This window comes from Cynara cardunculus (assembly GCF_001531365.2).
Source record: "Cynara cardunculus var. scolymus isolate 2C chromosome LG 6, CcrdV1, whole genome shotgun sequence".
In the NCBI taxonomy this organism is placed as follows: domain Eukaryota; kingdom Viridiplantae; phylum Streptophyta; class Magnoliopsida; order Asterales; family Asteraceae; genus Cynara; species Cynara cardunculus.
This window is the reverse complement of record NC_037533.1, coordinates 12,747,752-12,755,852: the sequence shown is the minus strand read 5'-3', so window position 1 is coordinate 12,755,852 and position 8,101 is coordinate 12,747,752. Positions and strand designations below refer to the sequence as shown.

Below are 8,101 nucleotides of genomic sequence, written 5' to 3'. Positions count from 1 at the left end.
AGGTTTGACCAAGTGTTTGATGGACAAGAATGGAATGGAATATGTCTAATGAATTGGAATCTGTCTATTTGGTTTGCAACATAATTGGAATATAATGATGAACAAAGACAAAAATACCCTTTCTTTGATATTTTTTTTAAAATTATTTAAATTTTTTTAATTACAAATCGTATACAAAAATCAGAAATTCTGTTGTGGAAGCTTTTTTGTTCTTCAATATACACACACACACACACACACATATATATATATATATATATATCCATCTTGTGGGATGTATACAAAGCAGTACATGAAGTGATAGGTTGAAGCAACAATCGATCAAGAAGATGAAAGCAACAATCGATCTAGAAGATGAGTGCACCACACTGCTTTTGAGAAGCAAATTGCTCAACGAACAGGAGATACAAGAAGATGAAGTATATGAAGATATGTTCCAGAATCAAGATTTGAAACCCTAACCCCATCTCAACGCCTTATTTCCAAGATTCCAAGATTGTGTTATGAAAACAAAGGGAAGGCAGAGATAAAATCAACGGTGAGGAGTAAATCGATAACAAAGAAGGCTCTGACAGAGAAAAATGAAGAACCGGCAAGAGACAATTCAGGTTTCATCGACAATCAACAAAGAGAGGAAGAAGAACAAGAATTTGGTAAAGAAACAAGTAATCACAGTTGGGGAAGACTTTGGTTGGGCAATAACCATCAATTCCAGATTTCTTCTTGTGAATTTGTTGGCTTTTGTTTCTAGGGTTTCTTCTTCTCATGAATTTCTTCTTCTCGTTATTTTTCTTCTTTTCCTCTTTCTTACCCCCTCATATGGCAAAGAAATGAGCTGCTCTTGCTGATCAATAAGCAAAAACTAGAAGCAAGCAGAAATCGATAAGCAAAAACGGGAATCAAGCAGTAATCGATAAGCAGAAATTGGAAGCAAGCAGAAATCGATTTATACAATAAGCGTAAATCGGAAGCAAGCAATAATCGATTGATGATGAAACTGGAAGCATCATGAGGGTATTTTTGTCATTTTTACAATTTTGGATGAAGAGTTTCAATTCCATCACTTTTATGAAGGAATGCTAAAATCCTTAAATGAGGTAATGTTTGGAATTCAATTCCATTTCATGAATAACCAAACGTTGGAATGAAATTTGGTCAATGGAATTGACCATTTCAATTCCACCAGATTCCTGTGGAATCCAACAAACCAAACAGCCCCCAGTTTTCTTTTTTGCACTGTGTTCTCGAATTTGGAAAGAAAAGAAAAAAAAAGGAATTTTATTTATGTTTTCGAAAGAAAAGAAAAGGAAGGAAAATAAAGAAAATAAAATAATTTTTTATGTTTCTACTAATATACCCCTTAAAAATATATCATTTAATACAAAAGATTGACTAGTTTTGTAAATTTTTTACTTTCTTTTATTTCCTTTTCTTCCCCTTCCCCCTACATTTGCAAGGAAAGCTTTGAAAAGAAATTTATCATTATTTCCTTTCCCTTTCCTTTCCTTTCTTTACTAAAAAAGTGTCAAGAACACAATTTTTTTCTACTTTTCTCCTCTTTCCCTTTTTTTCTTTCGTGAAACGCACCATTCCATACATTACATGTAACACATACTTCATATCTATACTACATATATAAGCATTTAAGACAAAGTCTTAAATACAACTCCTAAAGCATATGTTACAATAATTTTATGCATGATTTTCAAAAAAACTCTTAATTACAAATTATTATACACAATGTACAAACTCCTTATGCAATAGTTTCCTACAACACCAAATACTAATTCTGTCAATTGTGTTTTCTCTGCTCAGACATGTAAGGTAACCAATTTGAGCTTTCTTTTCTTCTTTTGTATATGCGACCAAACCCTTTCTTCTTCACAGAATTTGACCATCAATTCTCTCCTCAGACATCTAAAATAACTTTCTTTCTTCTTCTTCTGTATATGTGACCAAACCCTTTCCCTTTCTTCTTCACAGAATTTGACCATCAACAATATGAATTCCCACTCCCGAGTTGAACGAATTCCTCCGTCCNTCCAAAAACCTAGATTTTTCATTTCAATCTGTAACCCTTTTTACAGCTTTCTTCCACCCATTTAGTAACTTCAAACCATTCTTTCTTCCTTCTTGTTTCTTCMTTCCYTATTACAGCTCTCACCTGATAAAAAGATTCARCTTTTCTTTATCGTAAACAACATCATCACTCAGAGGTTTCTGTATTTCGTGCTTTATTCAAGAAACCGATGGAAACAAAAGATACCTACATAAAACCGTGTTCATTGATCCCCCTCTTTCTCTCAATCACATTCCCATAGCAAGCTTCTTCTATTCGAATTTGATTTGAGCTTGAGGTACCGTACGAAAACCCTAACCCTTGATTTTTGATCTCGATTTAGTATCTTCTGTATGCCCATCTACCCCTCTATGGAATATCGACACACCTTTCCTCACTGGCCAATTCCACCAGGTTTCCCTTTTATCCTCTTATTATAGATGATTAAAGACTCAATCGTCTATGGTTTTTTGTGAGTTTATACAATCTGGTTGATAATTTTGAATTTCTTGGAACTAACGTAGGATCATATGCTTATTTTGCAACTTGATGCAGGAAGTGGAATCGACACCCGGACTTGCTGAATCTAAGGGAAATTCAGTTGATTTAGGGTATTTTGACCTTTTTGGTAGACTGATATTGATATTATTCACGTTGTTTGGTTTTTTTTCAATGTTTCTCAATGCTGCTATTAAACAGAATAGATTATCTTATTACATTTTGTTTCTACAGTTTGGAATCTGAGAAGCCTATAGGCTGCTACAGTGCTTCAGTGCAGGTAAAGTAGTTGTTTTTATGTTTGGGTGTACAATATTTTACTTTTTTCTGTTAAGATTGTTAATTTCGATTGTCCCCGTTATTTTGTGACACTTGAGTTATCTAGATGTTTTATACTTGCAAAATTGAATGTTGTTCTTGGTTGTAGATTTGTGATCCGAGTTTGTATTATATCTGCCTTTCATTCCTTGCTCAAATATTTGGTAAAATGTTTTCTATAGGCATCTTAGTTTTGCCCTTGGTTTCTTCTTTTAACAATCAAGCTTTGTGAACTTTGAAAACTTTCTCATATGTTGTCAATATGTTCTTAGACACAAAGCAAATAGGTTGCATCTATTCTAGCTCATTTGGAGGATTCTAACTATGAATTGATTGAAGAAGATACATATTTAAATAGGTCTATGCAATTTTAACACCTGGGCACAGGTTAGCACTTGAGCTCATGTTTTAAGGCTTATCATTTGCAACACTTGAGCCAAAATGTACACCAGAGTCCAGACAATGTGATGAGAATTTAGGACAGTTTGGTGATTGATATGATGATGATAATTGGTGGATTATCTAAAACTAGGTCGCTTGTATGCTTTATAAAAGCACTCTTGTTAAGGTTTAGATATATGAAATGTATGAGGCTCTATATTTTGTCTTTGTAGGACCCATCAAATTGATGACGCTCTTGATTGTTTAAACGGGATGGTTGATTGGGGTGTTCATCCGAATGCTATAACATATAATATCCTGATCTTTTCATTATGTATTATTGGTGATGTTTTTAAAGCAAAGGCTTTGATGAAGAATATGCAAACGAATGGGGTAAAGCCAGATGTTTTATTCTTTCAATGCTTTGATTCAGAACTTTTGTACGATGAAGAAGGTCGAGAAGGCACACAGGGTCCTCTTGATGATGTTGACTTTAGGTTTGACTCCAGATCAAGAGACACCCTATTGCTGTTGTTGCTGCTGTATTTCGTAGGTAATCAACAGTAAACAGTAAGCAGACTTTAGTAGTATGTACGTATAGACCCATATAGACATTGACATGTTGTGGTCTACTGTTTATGAACTGAACAAATGGACTCTTTTGTCTTTTTACCTCTTGTGAAAAAAATCTATATTACCTTCTCTCTCTCTATGTCCATCTCTTGCAGTTTTAAACAGCATGAGAACTGGACAAACTAGCAACATGAGAAAAGGCGAGTCCTTGGGTTCACTCTCTGCTGTTCCATATAAGTTGAGGGCTTCTTCTCTTCCTCCTATTCCCAAGATCGAGAACATGCTCCTAGATCCTCCCTCTAACATGAAACGGTTAGTTGACGAGATAGTAAAGTTCATCATCAAGAATGGGAGGCAGTACTTGTGGAACAAGACCGAGCCCATGGGATATTCCCGTTCTTAATCCCATCAAACAAATTCCATCCATACTATTTAAAAGTTCTCCAAAAAAACCCAGGAGGTACTTTCTTCTCAACAATTTTGTTATAATATTTTATTTGGTGTCTTGAATCATGGTGCTCTTCATAGTTCATACTCAACTTTCCCCGATTTTCTTTAGGCTGTATCGTTGGCCAGGAAGTCCACTTTAACTTGCTTATGATTTACATGCAAAGTTATGAGTACAGKTCTTAGTTATGCAAACTATTGTTTACTAGAATACAATATTGAGCTTCTAATTGCAATATGCAGSYTGGTAGTTTCATAGCAGATTTGGTAACTCGTCCATTTGAAACACTTGTAGTTAACCAAACACTTCTCCCCACCAGATACAAATTTACTTGCTGAAAATAGTGTTGGACATTATGCTCTATGACATTTGATTTCATGTTGTAGTATGTGATATGACTTTTACTKAAACATTTGACATTGGTTGTGCATCCTAATGTAATATAGTTATCTTCATTATGGACAGGTTGGTTTGGTAAGAGAGAAGGCATTTGGTACCACAAAAGATTGGATGCTTTATATTNATGGACAGGTTGGTTTGGTAAGAGAGAAGGCATTTGGTACCACAAAAGATTGGATGCTTTATATTAAGGATTGTGCAAATTCAAGGGCTTCGACTATATTTATTCGTGGGGGTAAAATATCATTCATGTTGCTTTTGATAGCTACGTGTATTTATTTTTTACTTAAGCATTATGGAGACAGCAGTTTTGTTTTATTCATATCTAATTGTTCTCACAAAATCATTGAGCACTCTGGAAGTTTTCATGCTTCTTTGTAGCATTGAGTGCTTATGTTATAAAATATATAGTTTTGGGTTATAAAAATCATAGTTTTTCTACGTGGCACAAAATGCAACCACTCTCCATACGTTCACACTCAAAGAATGAGGATGGGCTGTTTACTTTTTTTCCCATTAAGTTTTGTACGGGTAAAGTTGTCAGTCTGGACTTTGGATGGGAGACCATTGAATTTGAGGGAGGCAAAGAAAGAGGTGTTGGATTATTTCTAGGACAGTTTTGGTATTAATTTGTTTGAGTTCGCTTAACGAGAACAACTGATCCTGGATTATTCTATATAGTCATTATGGCTTAATGTCTTAACAATTAAGCCGTAAAGGAACACTCCTTTATGGGTTAACAAATAAGCTGTCCAAACCATAAACCTTATTAAGCTACAAATAAACACTAAACAGCCTCTTAGCACGTTCCATTGTAAGGATTAAAGAAGTTGAAATTTGTTGATTTGCAGATGATAGCATTCATCCAGAGCATCATGATCACGGCACCCCCATCTCCTTTCCTTCCTGTTTCAGATCAAAAAATCGACGATTGTGCATAACCAGAACAGTATCAGCATAAGCTTAAAGTGTTCGTTTTGTTTCCCTTTTTTTTTTTTTTTTGCCGCATTGCTGGTGTATTTACCATTCAAGACTTCCCTTGATTTTGTACATATTTAAGGTCTCTCCAAATTCGACTGTCGCACTTGTATATGTAGCGAAGGTTGATATATGAAACAAAAGATTTATCGTGACGACATGCACACTAACCGAAATTGAATAATTAAACCGAAGAAGTGATCAAACAATAGCGTGTTTTTGGTTACTCAAACTGAAAAAGCTTTGTTTTTTCTACTTCGGGTTTTGTTCATTGTTATGGCGGACGTGTTGACTTTTTTCTATCCTTGGTTTTCAGTTTTCCAAATTAAAGTTTGATTGGTAAGTTGGCATGAAGCTGCATAAAAACATGGTTTTTTGGTTGACAAGGTAACCAAACTAAAAAAAAAACGACTCGTGAGTCGATCGATCTATCTTTTGAGTTCGAGAAAATGACCGAACCAATATATTTACTTATGCTGATTGAATGAAGTTTATTGATTATCCCCGTTAGCCCATTTTTTAGTGATTTACAACCGTACCAAAAGAACATTGTTTTGTTGGTTTGGAAGCATCAATTGACAGGTAAAAAAGAATGAAAAAATGTCGTATATAAAAGAGAAACAACATATATGTGGTGTTGATGTTYTTGGAGTTTACTTTTARGTGGTTYTCWTCACTMATATACCATATTATGAATATAAAGTAATGTTTTAGGAAAATACCAAAAAATGAAAAAGTGAGGAACGTTTTAATAACCATATATATATATATATATATATATATATACCACCTTATAAACCAGATTTATCAAAAATCTTAAAAACAATTTTTAATACACAAAGTACTATACATTTATGCACAAAGTCTTAAAAACAACTCATAATGCATTAAGTACTACTATTTTATGTATTCGGTCTTAAAAAATCTTATAATCTACAATTAAAATAACATATAGTACAAGTTATCAATGCAAGTTATTACTTTTTCTTTTCATGATTTCAAGATACTTTTGACATTTTTCACTCATGTCTTCACCCTTTCATACCTCTATGTCTTCTCCGCATCTCACAATGTGAGATTCAAACTGATATTTACCATAAGTTATCAAAAGTTCTTTCATTCATATCCCGTTCAATTGCTTTACAACTCTGGATCTCGCTCTCGATCTCTTGATTCTTTGTTCTTGGTGTAAATAAAACACATTTGTGGAGTCGTTTAAATATGTTGGATTTTAAATATATTAGATTTTTTTATCGATAGACTGTAATTGGAACCATAACTCTTATTTATTCAAATTGTATTAATATGTAAAGACCAAATGTAACTTGTATCATCGTTAAATCTTCTCTAATAAAACCAGTGGAACTTCAAAATCGTTAAAATTCACGGCTCCCGCTGCATTGCGCGGGTACACAACTAGTATAAGAAATACATGTTTAAACCCCATATTGGTCCCTTAATACAAGAATCTACCAGTATAAAATACATGGTCCAAAAATTCAAAATATAAATTCTTGTACTATTCCACATTCATCTACCAAAACTATACATATCATCATTCATTCTTCATGCAGGTAAACATATAGAGAAATTATCACATTTTTCCTTTTCTCTTACATTCAGCACTTCCTGCAATACATATTTAAATCACAAACGAGGGTTAGACCGAAAGTTCTAGTGAGTTACCCTATTTATGTCATTGCAGGGTGAAAATCACCAAAACTATTAAATAAAACAACTTTTCATATATGCCACAAATATGTGAATAAGTAAGAACATGGTATCAATACCTTTCCCTTTTTAAGCCAAATAGTCTGCTTGCAATTAATACATCAAAACCAAACAGGTTTACACTAGTCAATTAACAGAATGCCACTTTTAAACCTCTTGAATCAAATAAGGTTCAATCAAAGTTTCAGGCTAAACCTGTTATCTCCTCTTCTATAACATCCAGACTATGATTTCCATTAAGAACCCTGATTCTAAATCTTTAAATCACATAAATAAAGATTCCAAACCACAGTAGTCTTAAGGGATATAATAGTAAGAGTTATATTATGAAATACACATATACAAATGTCACCCTTATATCCAAATGTACATCTCTCCTTGATATGCCACCCTTATCCCATGGTACACCTCTCCTTGATATGCCACCCTTATTTCCTCATCAAAATATTTCATAAAACAATTCCATATAAAATAGACTGCAGTCAATGGAATTATTATCAGTACCAATTCAATTTTGTCAAAATTCTCATTTATTGTTTCAAAAAGAATCATATTTTGACAAAATAAATAATCCGGTCAACCTTGTCCGGATAACAAATTCGGACAACACTTCCACAAATTGCCCAATTTATCACTTGACTCGAAATATAACCTTGTCCGGATAACAAATCCGGACAACACTATTCAACATCATCCGATTTAAGTAAACCGATCAC

General features: G+C 33.6%; 1 long non-coding RNA gene across 1 annotated transcript; it reads left to right on the top strand.

The window, feature by feature from the left end:
- Positions 1 to 2,399: 2,399 nt before the first annotated feature.
- LOC112514424 lies at positions 2,400 to 3,018 on the top strand. The gene is made up of 3 exons (XR_003069408.1): positions 2,400 to 2,473; positions 2,615 to 2,670; positions 2,792 to 3,018. It is a non-coding gene; the product is annotated as an uncharacterized LOC112514424 (long non-coding RNA).
- Positions 3,019 to 8,101: the final 5,083 nt, after the last annotated feature.